Source organism: Echinops telfairi, unplaced genomic scaffold (genome assembly GCF_000313985.2).
Source record: "Echinops telfairi isolate 266 unplaced genomic scaffold, ASM31398v2 ScPeMD7_2;HRSCAF=8, whole genome shotgun sequence".
NCBI lineage: Eukaryota > Metazoa > Chordata > Mammalia > Afrosoricida > Tenrecidae > Echinops > Echinops telfairi.
Genome location: NW_022103898.1, coordinates 55,128,895 through 55,150,225, shown reverse-complemented (window position 1 = coordinate 55,150,225; position 21,331 = coordinate 55,128,895). Strand labels below are relative to the sequence as shown.

The 21,331-nt window shown below is 38.0% G+C and overlaps 1 protein-coding gene and 1 pseudogene across 1 annotated transcript in view; one reads left to right on the top strand and one right to left on the bottom strand.

Annotated features, from left to right (window-relative positions):
- Positions 1 to 21,331, bottom strand: part of OSBPL8 (oxysterol binding protein like 8) — a 211,778-nt gene that overhangs the window by 126,097 nt on the left and 64,350 nt on the right. The gene's annotated exons all lie outside the window — the stretch shown is intronic.
- On the top strand, positions 9,614 to 9,793 carry LOC115870857 (annotated as a pseudogene).

Here is a 21,331-nt window from a genome sequence, read left to right as displayed (position 1 = left end):
ATCAATACTTCATAGGACAGAAGACTGACACTCACTATGAATGAGACAAGTAGCTATTGTTGAAAGGCCAAGAAATAACAGAATGCAGGACCACCCTTGCTGCTAAGGGAAAAGAAATGAAAATTCAGGCTACTGCTATACCCAGCAAGAGCTCTGGTGGGGCCAGTTAAGCACACATATGCAAACAAAGATTGGTGGTTCAAACCTACTAGGTGCTCTACTGGGAAAAAATAAATACAGCAATCTACTTCTGTGAAGATTTCTATTGCTGTCAAATTGATTCTTACTCATGGTGACCCTTTTAGGGTTTCAAAAGGTGTAAATCTTTTATGGGATCGGAAAGTTTTATCTTTCTCAGTGAAGTAGCTGCTGGATTTGAACCACAGTCCAACTCTTATCAAACAGCGCCACCTTGCTTGAGTTATGTCAACACAAAGTTTATAACATGTTGCTGTTGATTCTGTATAGGGCAGAGTTGAACTGCCCCATTAGGTTTCCAAGGCTGTAAATCTTTATGAAAGGAAGTCCTGATGGTGTAGTGGTTACACATGGGGCTGCTAGCCAAAGGGTTAGCAGTTCAAAAACACAAGCCTCTCTGTGGGAGAAAGACTTAGTTTTTCAGCTCCTGTCAAGAATTAGTCTCTGAAATCCACATGGCAACTGTTGGATTGCTTATGAGTTAGAAGTGATTCAATTGCAGTGAGTTTGATTTTTTGGAAATCATTGTAGAAGCAGACTGCCTTATCTTTTCTTTTGCAGAGCAACTGGCAGGCTCAAACTATCCAGTGCTTAACTCACTGCACCACCAAGTCACCTTAAAATGAAAGCTAAGTGTCCTAAATTCCTTATTTCTGTTATCAGGGAATTAAGAGGCTATTGTCAATAAACAATTTGTCAGTATTTTCTTTCGTCCTTTTGTAAATAGTAATTTATTGTTTTTAGTGAAAGCTTACACAGCAGATTTGATTCACATTCAATTTCTCTATAGATTGTTAAGTGGCATTGGTTACATTCCTCACAACGCATGAACAATTTCATGATTCTCCTCTAGTTGTTCCATTTCCATTTGTTTAATTTCCCTGCCCCTTACATTCTCATCTTTGCTTAAAGGGAATTGTTGACTGTTCTCTTAGATTATCTTATTTTTTTAAATGAGCACAGTACTTATGGAGATATTCATTATTTTTTTAAATCAATTTATCTAGCTACAAGGTGACTTTAAGAGTTAGTTTTAGTTCAGTGTTTGAAGATATCTTAGGGCCACAGTCTCCAGAGCCCTCTAGTTTGAACCAGTCTGGTAGAGATTTTTTGTGTTAGCAATATGAGATTCTGTTCTATCAGGGTCCACGTATTGTGGGGCCTGATTAGAACAATGGGTAGTGGGAGCTGTGTACCATCTAGTTCTTCAGTTCTCTGGGTAGATGAGTCCTATTTGTCCTGGAGAGTTAATTTCTTTTGGGGACTTTGTTTTCCTTTCTGTTTTGTGTGACAAGTGTCACTAAGGTTCCTTGATGGGCCAATGTATACTGAATATTCTTAGCCAAAGCCAAAATATAAAGGCACCAATTCTTTTTTAGTCTTCCTTGTTGTCCAGTTTTCACCTGTATATGGGCAAAGGTAAGGCGCAAGGGTCAACTCAGTATCAGGATCAGCAGGCTACCAATTTGGGTCTAGATCAGGAAGCATATAGGCAAAGTCTTCCTTCTATAGAGCAGGCAGCTCCCTCTTGCCCACATAGGACTTCTCTCACCTTGCTGAAAACAGGCTCCTCTGGGCCCTGCCATCTGTCACTACCAGCTCTGTAGTGGACTTGTCACTATTGACTGACTGTTCCTCTGGGACTCTCACTGTCTTCAGTGGCACAGCTCCTGATCTACAGCTCTTTGAGAGGTTTCTTTCTCTCTCTCTCTGCTTCTCTTTCTTCCTTTTGCTTTTTCCTGCTGTTCCTTCTGTTTCAGTATCCAAAACTTCTAGAGGTGCTGGCTGCATACATAGATACACAACACCTCTGTCCAGTATTTTCTTGGAAGCAAAAGCTTAGGGGAAAAAAATCATAGAAGGAAGGGAGCTATAGGTTTAATGTATAAACATACTAATTTCCCCTAACTTCAGAGATGAAGTTCAAATGATATTTATATGATAATAAATCTAGGAATAGGAAAACATATTCTTTACAGTTAACAGTTCTTAAAGACAAACTTACCAGCAGTATGCTTTGAGGAGCAAAATGAAGGAAAAGGTATTCTCAGTCATTTAATTTTTAAAAATATGTTGTGTCCTTAATAAAAACAGAACGTTAATGCCTTTTACTGTAAAAAAAACCCAGTGCAACACAACCGAGACAGCTAATTTCTTGGAAGTGCTAAACTAAAGCTAGAAACTTACATCCTTATTTAAGCGTAATTACTAGTTGAATTCAAAATTTAAAGACTGTGGTTCCCTACTTTGTACCTTTTGTTATCAGTTGGGGAACTGGTGCCTTACAGGCTATACTACAAGTAGGAACGAAGTTCTGAGAGAAAGTAATTTAAAAAAAAATCTGCATTTCGTGCTCAAATTGTTACTCAGTCACAGAGAAAAGAATGTACACCTACTAACCAAGACTGACTGAACACATGCTTATGATGCTGTTTTGAATAACAGCTGCTTCCCACACCTCTGAAGACAGCAACAAGTCAAGTTTGATTAGCTTGCGGCTTTCTATCTCATGGGATTCCCTCAGATGTCTTTGTTTTGTTTTGTTAGATACATCTTAGGGGGCTTCAAAAAGTTTGTGGAAAAATTCCATTCTTCCATGTATTTTTTGAAACCTCCTTGTATGCAATGCAAAGAAAGACTCTCAAAAGCAAAGGTGTATATCACTGAACACACTTACTTTAAAAGAATAGTATTAATCTCCTTTCTTATTGCTGAAACTCAGATTCAATCATTTCAATTTCACTGATTTATATAGGGTCACTAAGGGTCATGATTGATTTCATGGTAGTGAGTTTGGTTAATATGTGTTTTTTTAAGAACACTTGGGATTTCCTAATCTGATTCATTTACAGTATTAGTGTATATGACATTAAATGCTAAAACACAGCCAAATGTAATGAGAAATTAATTATAAAAATGTGGTTTCTATACTGCAAGCTAGCATTTTGAGAGAGAAAATAATGTAAGTAAATTGTTTGTTTACACGTTTATAATTTTGGCTTTCACCTAAATTATTATAAAACAGTATTGTGTATATGCTTCTCTAAAACCAAACTCACTGCCATCGCATCTATGCCAACTCATAGCAACCCTATAGGACAGGTTAGAACTCCCCCTGTGAGTTTCCGAGACTGTAAGTATGGGAGTAGAAACCCCCATCCTCTCCAATATAATTCTCTAAGGCACGAAGTTTGTATTTTTGGGCCCTATAAATTGTTAGTGTAGTGGCTATATGTTGGGCTGCTAACTGCAAGGTCAGCAGTTTAAAACCTCTAGCCACTCTGGGCCTTCTACTCTCATAAGCAGGTATAGTCTTGGAAACTTAAAGGGGCAATTCTATCCTGATCTACAGGGTCAGCATTGACTCTATGGCAGTGAGGGAGTGATAAACGGTGTTAAGATATCCTCCACTTCAAAAATAACAATAATGAATTCCTTCATCCCAATTGTGATGCTGTTACTGCTGGTGATGATTTAAGACTGGAAGGCAGGATGGACACCATACTGAATCAGGGGATTGATTATTTTTTTCCCCATTCCATTCTACCTAAGGGAGAACTATGCCATTTTATTATTTATTTTCTGTATGGGTTAAACCTTTTTGATCTCTCATTTCCTTCATGACTTCCTTTTCTGGTGTTTGATTTTTCTCTTACGTGAACCAGTTCAATTCCTTTCTATTTTCTTTTTCCATTTATTCCATGTCCTTTTCTGTTCATTTTCTAGATATTGTCTTTGTGGCTATCATATTACATATAACAAAATATCTGAAAAATAAAAAGGGCAGAAAGAAATTCTTCTTATCAGCCCATATTAGATGACAGGGTAAAATGATGAAATGAGTAAAAGACTCCCTTTACTTCCTCAGCAACTAATCCACTGAACAACAAATAAGAACAAGCCCAGACTGACATTTCAGAAATCCAGAAAGCAGCTGAGGTACTGGATAATGGTAGCGAATCTAGAAGTTGGGGAGAGGATAAATAGAATGGCATGAAAGCTGGGAGAACCTACCTACTTATATCAGAAGCACTCACTTCTTGTAAGCATTTTGGTCATGGCTTGGTTTTAACCCAAACAGGGACAGAGAAAAGGAGCTAATCTGAAGAGATTGTAGCCTAATTTTCTTTTAAGGCTGTGAAAAGTGGCCATTAGAATTTAAGGGCTGCATAACAGAGGGGTGAAGGGAGACTGTGGCACTATAAGTAAGTGCTGTTAAATTTGTCTAAAGCCCAAGAGACATTAGGCCCAAAATGACAGGGGAGAGGGCGGGGGGCAAGGAAAATAGCAAAGGCAACAGGGTAAAGAAAATACTTCAGACTGATGTGTTAGAGAGGGAAAGGACCCACAGTGGGGTACTGTGTTACAGAAGGAAAGGACCCCCTGTCGGGCACTGTGGGTGAGCCTGTGCCTGGGCACCCATGACGGAAAGACACAGAGCTCCTCATCTTCGTCAGAGGAAAAGTCAAGTCCCCCAATTTATATCAGCACTGAACTGCTAGGCCCCAAGTCCCTTTCCCAGGCATGTTATTGACTTCTACAGATTGAATCAGCACTGAAAAAAACCTAAGGCTAAGAATGCCCTCTAGTGCTTAACAGGAAAAGATATCAAGCTTGCTAGCATTGGATAATTCTGACACATTAAGTTCAACCCTGTGAGTTGCTGTGTGGGGTTCCCAGGACTGTGAGTGTTGTGGAGGCAAGCTGCCACATCTTTGTCCTACAGTGTATGGCGGGTACAGGGCCCAGCCTTTCGATTGGCAGCCAGACTCTTGATTTCTGCACCACCCAGGTATTCAATCAGAAAAAAATTTCCACAAAACAAGATTATTCAATTTAAAGTAAACAGACAGAGATAATGAAATAGCCCAAGATGACCAAAAATTAGTAAAATTCACAAACTCAGAAGAGAAGAAGGATCAGTCAAAAAGCACGAAATGAAAAAGAGGAAATGTATCCTATGTAGGACAGAATTTTAAAAAGAGAGAGAACTACTGAACTGAAAAAGAATACAACTGAACTAGAAAAAACAAGAGCACATTCAATAATAGAGTCAAATAGACAAAAAATAGAATAAATGAACTAGGAAAAACTTAACGGACTAATCAAGAGACAAAAGAATAAAACAAAAAAAAATGTGATATTGAACATCAAAATTATTGGAATCCCAGAGCACTGTGACAACAATAAAGATAAATATTATTTGTCAAGAAAAAAACTTCCCAGATCTGAACAGTGTATCAAGCCTTCAAATATAGGAAACACACACTTAAATTAGAAGAGACACAAAAATATCAACTCTGTGCCATAGCCTAATAAAATTCTTGAAAACTGAAAATAGGAAGAGAATTCTGAAAGCAGCAAGGGAAAAAAAAAAAGCAAGACATCATATCAAGGGGGTTTCATAAGAACAGTGTGGACTTCTCCCCCCAAAATCTAGAAGGCCAGAAGACAATGGTGCAACATATAAAACAATGAAAGAAGACAATTGCCAACCAAGAATTTTCTGTCCAACAAAGTTGTCATTCAAAAATGATGAAGAAATCAAGACATTCCAAAACAAACAGAAGCTCTGAGAACTAGCCAACACCAGGTCAATTTAACAACTATTAACTGCAAGAGAACTCTAAAAGAAAATTCAAGAACATTAATGCTCATTTTTATACACAGGGGGGGTAAAATAAGCTAGAGAGATGGAGATCTTAAAATAATAGTTATTATAACATGAGCAAACATAAAGACTGTGCATATGATATTTTCATGGAATAAATCCAATAACTAAATTTCACAAACAATGTAAAATTAATTCTGTAAGATATAAGTACAAAGTAAACATATCAAATAAAAGTTGTACTCTGATGTTAATGAAGATACACCAACAGAAATGGGGGTGGGATAAGCATATCAAAAATAGATTTACTATGTTAGGTTGTATGTTAACTATTTATATGTTGAATGTTGTTAACGGTGAATTGTATGTTAACATGAAATAACCACTAAAAAACTACCAAGAAGAAACATTCAGAAGAAAAGAAAAAAGGGGCTCATCACAAGAAAGCAGCCAACTACAAACAAAACCAACAATAAGAATAAAAAACAAAGGTAGCACAAATAAAAGAAGCTTAAAAACGAAATAGCAAAATGAATGAGATAGACACTTCTTTTTCAGTATTGGCCTTAATAGTAAATGACCTAAATGCACCATGCAAAAGGGAGAGCCATAATGGATTGAAAACATTGTGATCTATCCTTTTGGTATTTACAAAAAGCACAAGTTGAACACAAACATCCCGAAAATAAAGGTGTTGAAAAAATATTCCATGCAACTAATGAGCAAAAAAGAGCAGGAGTAATCATGCTGACATCAGATAAAATAGACTGCAGATAAAAATCTATTACAAAAGTTAAGGATACTACATAATGATAAAAGGATCAATTCAGAAAAAATATATACCTACATTCCTAACCAACAATGCACCAAAATACATAAGACAAATTCTAAAACAAGAAGAGATATGGACAATTCCACCACAACAGGAGACGTCAACACACCACTTTCAACACAAAACACCTGAAAATAACACTACACTAAGGATACTGGGTACTATTACCCAACTGAACCTGACAATCAGAATAATACGCATTCTTTTCAAGAGCCCATGGATCGTTTTCCAGAATAGATTATAGACTAAGATACTAAACAAAGCTCAGCAGATTAAAATCATACAAAACATCTTCTCTGAATATAACAGTAGGAAACTATAAAGGAAGAGGCAAAAAAGGAGGGAAAAATCCATGGAAACTAAATAATACATCACTAAAAAATACTGAGCAGCAGGAAAATTAAAAAGTGAAATAAAAAATCTCTAGAATAAACCAAAAATAAACATACAACATATCAAAATCACTGGGGCACAGCAAAATCAATACTCCAAGAAATTAATAGCAGTAAATGCCTACATTAAAAAGATCTTCCAAAACATAAATTTAAACTGACGGCTTGAACAAAGATAGAAAGAGCAAAAGAGACCAAAAGTTACCAGGAAAAAAAGGAAAATAACAATCAGGAGAAGAATAAATGAACACAAAAAAGAAACAACGAAACCAAGAGTTAGTTCTTTCTAAAGCACTGGACTAGTGTGACAAATGGAACAAACAGAAGAGTTAAATAACCAAATTGAGAAATAAAATGGGTGACATTACAATGGCTCCAATAAAAGTATATATCATAACTACTATGAAAAAGTATACTAGAACACAACCTTGATGACACCTTTTGGGAAACACAAACCTACCCAAACTAACAAAAAGAGAAAAAGAAATATTTTAAATATCCATTCATCAAAGAAGACATTTCAAGATCTATGTCTAAGTATAATGCTGTTTGTGATAGGATAATTCCAAGACATATGAAAGGAAATTCATTCATTACAGCTATTCCTCAAATTTAATTGAAAAATTCTACCAATGTATTCAGTCTGAAATTCATCAAATAACTATTGATGATTAGAATGCAAAGTTGAAACCAAAGAAGAAACAACAGCAGTTGGAAAACATGGCCTTGGTGACAGAAATAAAGCTGGAGATCACATGATAGAATTTTGCTACACCAACAACTTCATCATACATGCCTTTTTCAACAACACAAAGTATACCTACATCAAGTTGACTGACTCTGTGGGAGGATGATGATGGAGATTTTATCAGCAGGTAAAGCCAGGCCTGTGACTGACTGTGGAACACACCATTGATTGCTCATATGTAAGTTCAGGTTGAAACGAAAAATAAAATAAGTCCACAAAAGCCAAAATGCCTCCTGGAGGTATATCCCACCTGAATTTCGAGAACATCTCAAGAACAAATTTGATGAAGCGAAAACTAATGACAGAAGACCTGATGAGCTGTACATCAAGAACATCACGCTTGAAGAAAGCAAAAGGTCATTAAGAAGATAGGAAAGATCAGCTTGCTGAAAAGACTGAAACTTGCTCTTAATCAGAGAGTAGCTAAGGAAAATGGAAGAAATAATGATGTCAAAGAGCTGAACAGAAAATTTTAAAGGTCAGCTCAAGACAAAGTAAAATATTATGATGAAATGTGCAGACCTAGATTTAGAAAATTGACAAGGATAACCTGCTCAGCTTATCTTGAACTAAAAGAACTCTAACCCATAGCACTATGGGGGACAACATGAAGACACAGTGCAGGAATTGTGCCTGATCTGACCCCACCCCACAGGGCAAAAAACTAAGGGCGTGCCACAGAGCAGCAAGGGGAGCAAAGCAACGAAGTTCCCATGGAATATCAAAAATAGACTATGGGCTAGGGCATGGCACCCCATCAGACTCAACTGGAAAACACTCATAAAGGTCAACAGGCAGACCTGGAACTATTTATAGGCTTTTCTTTTTTTGCTGTTGGGTTTTGTTGTTATATTTGCTTTGTCTTGTTTTTGTGCTCATTATTGCCTCTGCATGTCTATCTAAATAAGGTAGGCAGGATAAAAAATCCGGAGGTGAAAATAACAAGGCCAACGGCTCTAGGGGGACATGGGAGAGGGGAAGGCAAGGAAAAGGAAGGGGGTTGCCAACAAACCCAGGGACAAGGAAAGTGATCTAAAACCAATGGCAAGCACGGGCATGGGATGCCTAGTGGAGCTGGATCAAGGGAAATGTAACTGAGAGGAATTACCAAAACCCATCATAGCGGCACAAGAGAAAAGTAAAAGGAAATAAAGGAAAGAACTAGGAGGCAAAGGACATTTATAAAGGGCTAAATACAGGCATATATATATATATATGTGTAAATATTTATATATAATGATAGAGAAACAAATCTATATATTTATTTGTTAAGTATTAAAGAAGCAGATGGACATTGGGCCTCTACTCAAGTACTCCCTCAACACGAGAACACTTTGTTCTAATAACCCGGCATTCTGTGATGTTCACCTTCCCTAACAGGGTTGCTGAAGACAAAATGGGTGCATAAGTAAATGTGGTGAAGAAAGCTGACGGTGCCCAGCTATCAATAGATATAGCATCTGGGGTCTTAAAGGCTTGAAGATAAACAAAAGTGGCCATCTAGAAGCAACAAAGTCCACATGGAAGAAGCACACCAGCCTGTGTGACCATGAGGTACTGATGGGATCAGGTATCAGGCATCGAAGACCCAAAACAAAAAATCCTATCATTGTGAAATGAGGGGGAGGGTGGAGTGGAGACCTAAAGCCTATGTGTAGACAATTGGACATCCCCTTACAGAAGGGTCACAAGAAAGAGACAAGCCAGTTAGGGTGCAGTATAGCACTGATGAAACATATAACTTTCCTCTAGTTCTTTAATGCTTGCTCCCTGCAGCCCTCCCAACATGCCCCCCTGCCTCCACACTATCATGACCCAAACTCTACCTTAAAAAATTTTGGCTAAGATCAAGTGTAGTATCTGTTCTTATCAGTTTAATATCTGATACGTCCTCTATCTGAGGAGAAAATATTAAATGGATTTTTGGAGCAGGGAGATGGAATAGGAGCTTGGTCTGTCCACTCCACGCATTGAACTAGTATTGCAGTACTTCCAAGAATGGTGCACCCTGTGCACCCCCTCGGGGGAATCAAAAAAAAAGAAAAGAAAAAAATCCAGCTAGATCAGAGCATGTACACTGGTACACCTAAGAGCTTGCAACACAGGAAATCCAGGACAGATAAAACCCCTCAGGACCAATTAATGAGAACAGTGATACTAGGAGGGAAGGGGAAGGTGGGGGAGAAGGGGAGAATCAATCACAATGATCGTTAAATAATCCCCTCCCAGGGAGAAGGACAACAGAAAAGTGGGTGAAGGAAACAGCGGTAGATGTAACACATGAAAAAAATAATCATTTATAAATTATCAAGGGATCATGAGGGAGGGAGAAGAGGGGAGGGGGGAAATGAGCTGATACCAAAGGCTCAAGTAGAAAAATGTTTTGAAAATGATGGCAACATATGTACAAATGTGCTTGACACAATGGATGTATTTAAAGATTGTGATAAGAGTTGTTTAAGAGACCCTAATAAAATGATTTAAAAAAGAACTTAAAAGTTCAATCCTCGAATTGATATATTGAAAGATCTAAGGCCAAAATATTGAACAATGCAGGAAGCATCAAAAGGAAATGGGAATACACAGTCAATGTACCAAAAACAACTAGTCCACAATCAACCATTTCAAGAGTTAGCAAGAACCACTGAGAAGGAAGTGGAATAGAATTGATAACTCAGAATTAAACTCATCCATTTATAGACAAATGCTTTTTAATTAAAGGATCAAAGAACATTCAATGGATCAGAAATTTTCTTTAATAAAAGGTGCTAGCAGAAATGGAAATACACTAAGGTGACCAGACTTCTTGCTTTTGGCGGAGCAGTCCTGATTTTTAACAATTTTTCCCGTGTCCTGCGGCGTCTTTAAAAAGATTTTTGGAAAGAATGCACGACAAGCTAGGGTATACGGTTTTTGGCTGCCATGTGGCTATTTCACTAGGATATGAGTTTTATCAATGGTGTCCTGCTTTACCAATGTTAAAATCTGATCACCTTAATATACACCTATAGAAAAATGAAACAGGGCCCATGCCTCACACCAGACACAAAATATAACTCACAATGGAACCAAGATCTAAAGTGTCTATATTGTGTGATGAATGGAAAATAAATTGTGATATATACAAAGGAATACTATGCAACCATAAGGGAAAAAATGGCTAGTCTGTGAAATATAACATGGATTGGAAGGCATGATGCTAGTTCACTTCAATAAGTCAAGCATATAAAAACAAAAATTACTTTTTTATAAGAAAATCAAGTACAGAAAACAGCACAGAGAAAGACATATCTGACTTCCACTGGCTACCCATCTTTCTTTACCCTGTTCCAACACCAATTATTGCTCCTTGGGTGCTCTACCTCTATGCTGGGCTCAGTACCCTACTGCAATGGCCACACAGAAAAACTCAGTCAAAACTCACAATTAAGCCAGTTTATTGTTAATAGGCTACCACCAGTCAGTACACTGGATGGACACAGTCCTTGGTCTACATCAACACCTCTCTTTAGGCAACAGCCAAGACTTTCTTTCTTTGGTCCTCAGCCTTGGCCCCAGACTCCGTGCATAAGGAAGCCAGTAGCTATTCCTTCAGTCTTTTCTTCTAGGTGTGGTTCCTCTGTTCTTTCTGCTTTGGAGATGGCTCTTATACACAAAAGAACAGCTTATCTTGAAGCAGACTATACCAGGAAGGACACAAGTCCTTCCCTCTACTAAAATTCACACCCTCTACTAAAATTGAAACCTTAATTCCACCTGACTTCTGTTCATTAGCAAAACTGAAAGCTCCCTTGGAAATGGAATTATAGCCACATGTATAGAGTCCAGAATTTGTAATACATCACAGTGAATTTTGGCTCTGTCATTGCCATGGAGTTGATTGTGACTCATAGCTATCCTATAGAACAGGGAAGATTGCCCCTGGCTGTACTTTCTCCAAGACAGATCGATTTGTCCTTTTGTTCTATTTGTTCTGGTAGTCCATGGTACTTTCAATATTCTTTACCAACACCATAATTCAAATGCATCGTCCTTCTGCAGTCTTCCTTTGTCACTGTCTAGCTTTTACAAGAAGTGATTGAAAATAACATGACTGGGGCTAGGCCCACTTTAGTCTTCAAAGTGACATCTTTACTCATTACCACTTTAAATAGGTCTTTTACAACAAGTTTGCCCACATGATATGCCATTATTTTTTGACTGCTACTTCCATGAGCTTTGAATATCGATTTAAGTAAAATGAAATCTTAAGACAACTTCAATCTTTTATCAGCTTATCATAATGTCCTCTATTGGTCCATTTAAAGGATTTTTGTTTTCTTTACCTTGAGCTGTAATCCATTCTGAGGCCTGCATTCTTCTACCTTTGTTAATAAGTGTCCATGTGCTCTTCTTCATATACCCCAGCTTCTCAGATTATTTGTTCAGTGTATAGATTAAATAAGTATGGTGAAAATATACAATTCTAACATCTTTCCTGATTTTAGACTACAGTCTCACCTTGCTATGTTCAAGTGACTCCTTCTTGCTCTATGCATGTTTCTCATGAGCACAATTAAGTGTTCTGGAATTCTCATTGTCTGCAATGGTTTATGATGATTATAGTTTGCTATGATTCACACACTCTAATTCATTTGTATAGTGAATAAAACACAAATACACATCTTTCTGCTATTCTCTCCCTCCAGCCAAGATCCATCTGATGTCAGCAAAAATATCATATACTCTCAGAGGACAGGCACTACATCTGCAGCTCAGGGAGAGGGATATGTATGATCAGAGCACACAGGAGCAAATGAAGGGGGAGGAAGAAAGAGTGGAGCACATCCTCGCACGCCAAACCTTGAGGACGATATCCCGCTCAGAGCAGCCAATCCACAGAGAGGACCATTTGGCCAGACCCATTATGATACTTGACATCTCTCACTGACCCATAGCTCTACAGGGGACAACACTGGAGACACAGTGTGGGAATTCCACCTGATCTGATCCCACCACACCCAGGCAAAACACTAAGGGTGTGGAACAGAAAAGCAAGGTAAACAGAACAGCGAGGGGAACAGACCAACGAAGTCTCCAGGGAATACCAAAATAGACTTTGGGGCCAGGGCTTGGCGCCCCAACAGACTGGACTGGACTGGAAAACACTCCTAAACACCAACAAACAGTCCTTGAACTAACTACAAGCATTTCTTTCTTGTTGTGTTTCGTTTTTTTTTTCTCATTGGCTTGTTGTTTTATTTTGTTGCTTGGTTTTGCTCTCTCTTGTTTTTGTGCATGTTCTAATCTGCAGGTCTTTCTAAATAAGATAGGCTGGATGAACAATCTGGAGAAAACAATGGGACCAACAGTTCCGGGGGGACGTGGGAGGGGGGAGGTAAAGGTAGTGGTGTTAACAAACCCAGGGACAAGGGAACAACAAGTAATCCAAATCGGTGGTGAGGAGGGTGTAGGAGGCCTGGCAGGGCATGACCAAGGGAAATGTAACCGAGAGGAATTATTATAACCCAAATGAAGGCTGAACATGATAGTGGGACAAGAAGAAAGTAAAAGGAAATAGAGGAAAGAACTGGGAGGTAAAGGGCATTTATGGAGGTCTAAAAAAAGGCATGTACATATGTAAATAAATTAATATATGAGGATGTGGAGATAGATCTATGTGCATATATTTATAGGTTTAGTATTAAAGTAGCAGATGGACATTGGACCTCCACTCAAGTACTCCCTCAATGCAAGAATACTTGGTTCTATTAAACTGGCATTCCGTGATGCTCACCTTCTCCACACAATTGATGAAGACAAGCGGGTACATAAGCAAATGTGGTAAAGAAAGCTGATAGTGCCCAGCTATCAAAAGATACCGTATCTGGGGTCTTAAAGGCTTGAAGGTAAACAAGAGGCCATCTAGCTCAGAAGCAACAAAACCCACATGGAAGAAGCACACCAGCCTGTGCGATCACAAGGTGTCAAAGCAATCAGGTATCAGGCATCAAAGACCCAGAACAAAAAATCTTATCACTGTGAATGAGGGGGAGTGTGAGCTGGAGACACAAAGCCCATCTGTAGGCAACTGTACATCCCCTTACAGAAGGGCTGAAGGGAGATGAGCCAGTCAGGATGCAGTGCAGCAACGATGAAACATACAAATTACTTCTAGTTCCTAAATGCTTCCGCCTCACCCACTACCATGATCTCAATTCTACCTTACAAATCTGGCTGGACCAGAGGATGTACACTATTACAGAAAGGAAGTGGAAACACAGGAAGTCCAGGGCAGATGATCCCTTCAGGACCAGTGGTGAGAGTGGTGATATGAGGAAGGTGGAAGGAGGGTTGGGTAGAAAGGGGGAACCGATTACAAGGATCTACATATAACCTCCTTCCTGGGTGATGGACAACAGAAAAATAGGTGAAGGGAGACATCAGACAGTAAAAGATATGACAAAATAATAATTTATAAATTATCTGGGGTTCATAAATGAGGCAGCGGGGAGGGAGGGGAAAAAAGAGGAGCTGATGCCAGGGGCTTAAGTGGAGAGCAAATGTTTTGAGAATGATGAGGGCAATGAATGTACAAATGTGCTTTACACAACTGATGTATGTATGGGTTGTGATAAGTTGTATGAGCCCCTAATAAAATGATTAAAAAACAAAACAAAACAACAACAAAGAAACATCATATACTCTATGACTTCTTCCGAACCCCACTTGGATTTCTGGCAGTTCCCTGTCAATGTACTGCTGCAACCTTTTTCATATTATCTACAGCAACACTTTACTTGAGTAATATTAATGATATTATTTGCTAATTTCTCCACTCTGTTGATTCACCTTTCTTTGAATGGGAACAAACGGCTCTCTTCTAGTCGGTTGGATAGATTGCACTCTTCCAAATTTCTTGACATAGATGACTGCCCACTTCCAGCACTGCATTAATTATTATCGTTAAATCCCAATTAGTATTCTATAAATCCTGGGAGGCTTGTTTTTTTGTTAATGGCTTCAGTACAACTTAGATTTACTTCTACCCTCAACATCATCAGTTCTCAATTACATGCAACCTCTTAATATGTTTGAACGATGACCAATTATCTTTAGCACAGTGACTGTGTATTCCCTCCATCTTCTTTGGATGCTTCCTGCATCGTTTGACTTTTTTGGCCATAAAATCATTCAACATTACAACTCAAAGCTTGAATTTTTTTTCCAGTTCTTTAATCTTGGGATATTCTAAATGTGTTCTTCCTTTTTTACTTTCTAATGCCAGGTTCTCAACTTATTATTTTAATAGTTTATGTCATCTTCTCAAGCTGCCTTTCAATTTTATTTCTGCTCAGCTCTTTCACTTCATCATTCCTTCTATTGACTCCATGTTCAAGAGCAGATCTCAGAATCTCTTTTGATACTCACTTCAGTTTCTTTTTCTTGTTTTTTTTTAGTGACCTTTTTACTGCACGTATGATGTTCTAGATGTCCTCCTACACAGGTCTTCTGTTATTAGTGTTCAGTGTATCATATCTGATTTCCAGATGATCTCTACATTTACATGGAATATACTCAAGGTCTTATTTTGGCTTTGTAGAACTTGTTTTAATTTTCTTCAGCTTCAACTTGAACTTGCATATGAACAATCGATGCTCAATTTCACAGCCTTGTTTTGGCTTATGATACTGAACTTCTACCTCATCTCTTCCCACAGATGTAGACAATTTGATGCCTGTGTATCCCATCTCGCAAGGTCTACATGTATTATTGCCCTTATGTTGTTGAAAAAAGGTGTTTTCAAGAAGTCAATGGTCTTACACAATTATATCATGTGATTTCTAGTTTAATTTCTATCACCAAGGCCAAATTTTCAAACTACTGCCTGTTTCCAACTTGTGCATCCCAATCAACGTATCATGACAACATGTTTGATCAATTTTAGATGGGAAAAGCTGGTAGAATTCTTCAGTATCTTCATCATTGGCTTTGCATGTGGTTAGTGTGTAAATCTGAATAATATTTGTATTAACAGATTTTTCTTGTAGGAGTCATAGATAGCGTTGTATATCTAAGTGTCCTTGGCCTTTGGGGAACAGAGAGAAGTATGAGAGGGCATGCTAAGGGCTGTAGGATGAATGGGGAAGGGTTCCCAACAAAATTCTTGTAAATAAGTGCTTGCTACCCTGAAAGAATGAGCATGTGCATTGCCGTAATAGGAAATAAATTCCTTGGTGCTACTTTCCTGGTCTTTTTCTTAAGGAAATTTCTTAAAATTTCTTCTTAGGCAAATTGAAACAGTTTGCCTTCAGTTGGCAATGCCCCTTCCCGCCCCGTTTCCCCCTAAGGTTGTATCCCCTCTCTATGCCGTAATTTAGTCCACAGGGTCCTTAATCGCTTTTCCCGTGATCATGCTGTGTCCTTCAAGAAAATCTATCAAGTTTACCTCTTTGGAATTTCAAACACCTGTATTTATAACATTTTGGGCTAACCTCTTGGTCTTGAATTGAACTGGCCTACCATATTGCCTTGGAAGCCACAATTCTGATTTGACCACTCACACCCCGCCACCTTCACCCCCCAACCTGCTCTGAGACTAAGGCAAGTATAATACTAAGAAAGTCTATTTGTAGCCATCCACTGATTGCAAACATGTTTTGTTTAGAATCAAACTGTGCATAATGAAATAGAACCCCAGTAGCAGGTTTTTGGTTTTTTTTTAACTTATCCTCATTTATTCACGGAAGACACAAATATTTGTCATACATAATCAAACACCATCCAAAATTGGTTTCTGGATTTGAGGCTTAGAGCTATAGTCCCACGGAACAACGAAGTAAACTGGCATGGTTCACAAAAATGATCTGCACCCTAGTAAAAGTAGTAGTGGTGTCTGGTTTCTTAAAAGCTAAGAGTAGCTCTCTACTGGAAAGGAGCAAACAATAAGAGGGTAGCCAAAATTAGAGGCAAAATAAGTCTACATGAGGCATAATCTCACCTACCTGGAGAACAAAGGAAAACTAGATGGTACCCAACTATCACCACAGGCTGTGATGAGCAGAGATGCAATAGATGGTCCCAGATAGAATGGGAGAAAAATATGAAGAACTCGTAACTCTCTTAAAAAAAAAAAAAAGTCAAGACAAGCTAGAGTGATAGATATCAAAGAATCCCAAGACTATCATCCTAAAACACTCTTCAAACCTAGAACAGAACCTATTCCAAGGCTGCCTCCTAACAAAATAGTAGAGTGGCACACAAAACAAAACATATTACTTGTAATGATTGCCTACTTAAAAGCCACCTTATGAGACTAAAAGATCAATAAATGCTCAAAAGCAAAGCTGAAAATATAAGGCAGCAGAGAAAACAGTACTAGAAAAGGAACAAACTGAAAATAATTAGAGAATGCTGACACACTCTAATAAATTTAACATCACCAATTTGTGCAGAAATCGTCAAACAGGAACCAACTGAACTTAAGTGTAAACCTTTACCCCAAATTCAAGAGACTGATAAAAGAGAAAGCATAAAATAAAAACAATATCCTATATGCTGTCTACAAGAAACTCACTCCAATGGCACAAACAGTTCAAAAGTGACGCTATTTAAAAAAGACAATTCCTACAAATAGTAATCAAAGGAGACTTTAAGTCAAGCAAGTAAAATACAAGATTGACAAATCCTATATGCTAATTTGTTTAATGGTTCTGAGAGTAGACTAATCTCTTCAGATGGGAGAGGTATTGCTTGGCTGGAATGGCTCAGTGGAGACTTGGGGCTCAATGTGTCCATCTTCTGGATTGTCAGCCCACATGTCCCCACCCCAGGTTTCAGGGTCTTATTTCTTTTTCCAATTAGTGCACTCATGTTAATTTCAGACACCTTTCTAGGTCAAGAATTGGGTTGTAATTCAGTTACTCCTGTAATGCTCTGGGTTTGGTTTTCAGCAATATCAGTTCTGTTACTGGAAGATATAATGCTTTCTTGCATGGAACAACCAGTAGCTTTGAGGTAATTTATTTATACAGCATTTGAGTCAGGCTTCTGAAGCTCTCAGTTCACATGTTTTCATTAGCAATGTGTCCATTGCAAGAAGTACCAACCAGCTTCTCTATGGTTTCCACCCTGACAAAACTATAGAAAAATATCAAACATCACTTAAAGCCTTACTTTTCACCAGCACTTCATTTTGCCACTTCACATCATGGATTAATGGTGTACTCTTGACTAGTAGAGACAGACTTACTCATACTGACAGAAACTGAGTTCTCACTCAATATGTTTAGGCCTAATTAGTCCTGAGAACCAATTTAGAAAACTCATCTTCAGAGTTTTAATTCTCTGGAACCACTTTCAATATCAAATGTGTTAGGTTGGGTTCTCTTGAGAAACAAAACCAGTAATGCTTTTATGTGTTAAATATAGAAAGATGTTTGTATCAATTTATATCAAGAAGTGACTTTCAGAATTGGATAAATCAGGCAGGTCCAATCCGGTTCAAGTTAGGCTTCACCTGAATTGTGGAAGGTACTGAGCAGGAAGCAGAATGACAAAGCAGAAGTGGTAGAGGGCTGGTAGATGCAGAGGTCCAAAGTCAGCCAAATGAATCCATCGGTAAGAAGCTGATGGTGATGGAATAGATCAAGGAACCGGAAGCAAGAGCCAACTCAATCAGCAACTCTCCTCGGTCTCTCTTATTTAAAAAATGGCTTATAATACCAAGGAGGCATCATCGGGGCAGGAAGTATAAGACTGGAATGTAATTGATAGGCTGGGCTATGCCCCTACCCTTACACAGGAATGTCTACTTGCCATAATCCCTAACCATCACTTAAAGCCAAGCAGGTAAAATTTTTATATTCTTCCATTCTAGAACAAGAAAGTCCTCCAAAGAATAATGTGTTTCTTTTTATTCTAAAAAGTATTTTCTTATTCTTCTTAAAAGCATTTCTTGTACTTTTAAGAATATAATCAAACCAAAACCAAACCTATTGCCTTGGATAGATTCAGACTCATAGAGACGACACACAACAGAGTAGAATGCCCCCTACGGAACTTTATTAAAGCAGGTAGACATATCATTCTCCCACAGAGAGGCTGGTAGGTTCAAACCATTGATCTTTTGCTTGGTAGCAAGTGCTTTAACCATTGTGCCACCAGTGCTCCTTTTAAAATATTTCATACACCCACTAAATCAACACTTAGCATAGTGTGAATGATCATATTCTAAACTGTTCTTAACACATATCTTGGGTTTTCACAGTAGCTAAAACTCAATTCTTAATTATGCAAAAAATGTTGTAACTATAAAGGGTGTAAATAACAAGATTAATGTCTCTAAAAAAAGAACTGTATTTAAAATACCATACAGTAGTTAGAGATCCGATTCCAATTTTTCTGGTTCTGTTTTTCAAAAATAAATAAATTGCAGTGATATTGTGATTCCTTTTCATGATGCACTAGTTATTAACACTAAGCCACATTAACTTAATGTGGGCAAGTGGTCAGGAACTTCTTGCTCGTAGGTTAAATATTTCAAGTCACCTTGATTCCAACTTTGCTACTTCTATGAAACTTCCCATGAATTGAATAATTCTAGAACTGAGAAAGTTTTTCAAAGGGGGAAAAAGTGCTTAAATAAAATGTAACTATAAAAGTTGTAGTATGGTTAGGGTAATTGGGCAAGTTCCTAAACCAACAGTATTCACAGTACTAAAAGAGAAGGTGCTTGAGTTTCTAATAAAAAGAAAGAACAGAAGAGAGAGGGGAGGGAGGAAGGAGTTGTATCGACTATGTCAACATGAATTATCTGCTAAAATATTAACCAAAAACTTTTTTTTTAATTTTCCTAGGAGAAAAAAAATCATTTGTACATTTGTTGCCATCACCATTCTCAAAACATTTGCTTTCTACTTGAGCCCTTGATATCAGCTCATTTCCCCCTCCCCACACCCCCTCCCTCACAAACCCTTGATAATTTACAAATTGTTGTTATTTTGTCACATTTTACATTGTCTGACATCTCCCTTCACTCACTTTTCTGTTGTCCATTCCCCAGGGAGGGGGTTATATGTAGATCCTTACAATACCCCACCTTCCCTCCACCCTCCTGGCTTTGTTGCTTTGTTGCTTCTTAGCTAGATGGCCGCTTGTTTACCTTCAAACCTTTAAACCCACATGGAAGAAGCACACCAACCTGTGTGATCACAAAGTGTCGAAGGGATCAGGTATCAGGCATCAAAGAACAACAAATTATATCACTGTGTGCTCACCTTCCCGATATAATTGCTGAAGACAAATGGGTGCACAAGCAAATGTGGTGAAGAAAGCTGATGGTGCCGGCTATCAAAACATACAGTGTCCGGGGTCTTAAAGGCTTGAAGGTAGCATAATCTTTTAAGTGTTCAGCTGCTAATGGAAAGACTGGCAATTTAAACCTCCCAACCATTCTGGGAGAAAGATGTGGCAGGCTGCCTCGATCAAGATTACAGCCTTGGAAATTATATGGGACAGTTTTACACTGTTCTAAAGGGCTACAATGTTGGACTCTACTCCATGCCAACAGGCTTTTGGTATGGGACATAAAGTAGTTACCCTGGAAATCAAGATAAATATTTAGGGTGCTGAAAACAACATACATTCTATAAAAAGTAGGTTCTCTAGTCATCTTCCTCTCGGGAGTGGAGGATATAGATATAAAGAATGAGAGAAATAGCATATTTTAAAGGCAAACAGAAAAAGGCTTATAGTTCGTGATTAAGGTGAACAGACGTCCCGCTTCTGGTGGGACAGTCCCAATTTTTAACGATTTTCCCCGCATCCCGCGGCATTTTTAAAAAGTCCCGATCTTTGGAAAGAATGCATGACAAGCTAGGGTACAGTTTTCAGCTGACATGTGGCTATTTCGCCAGGATATGAGTTTTATCAATGGTGTCCCGCTTTTGTCCCACTTTACCAATGTTAAAATCTGGTCACTTTATTCTTGATTCAAATAAAAATCAGAGGAAGTTATAAACTAAGGCAAATATTCTCAATAAAAATTTTAAAGTCCATTCAAAAAGTCATAAAGACTACAAATCAATATGGAACAAATATTATAATAGCAATATTTTATAACACAAAGAAAAATAACAGAATTGAAACACACTACCATTGAGTCAATGCCGACCCCTAGTGACCTTACAGGACAGGGTAGAATTGCCCATGAGTTTCAACTGTAGTTCTTCGTGGGAGTAGAAAGTTCTGTCTTTCTTCCAAGGAGTGACTGGTGGTTTAGAACTGCTGAGTGGTTACAAAAGATTAAAGCAGGTCAGGGGGAAAGGTTACTTGAAGAAGCTAAATCCCTTAAGGTTACTGACTATTCTAATGATAAAATTAGTGAAAAATAAATGATGGAAGAATAGAAATGTCCGTTAACACCAAACCATTGCTCTAAATTAAAAACTGACAGAGCAAGCAAAACAACAGCAGACACAAAATTTTCAGTGAATAAACCAGGTACAGAATAAAACTCTACAAATATTTGTTAGGAATTGATAGGTTCAACGAGGTTGATTTTTTTTAAC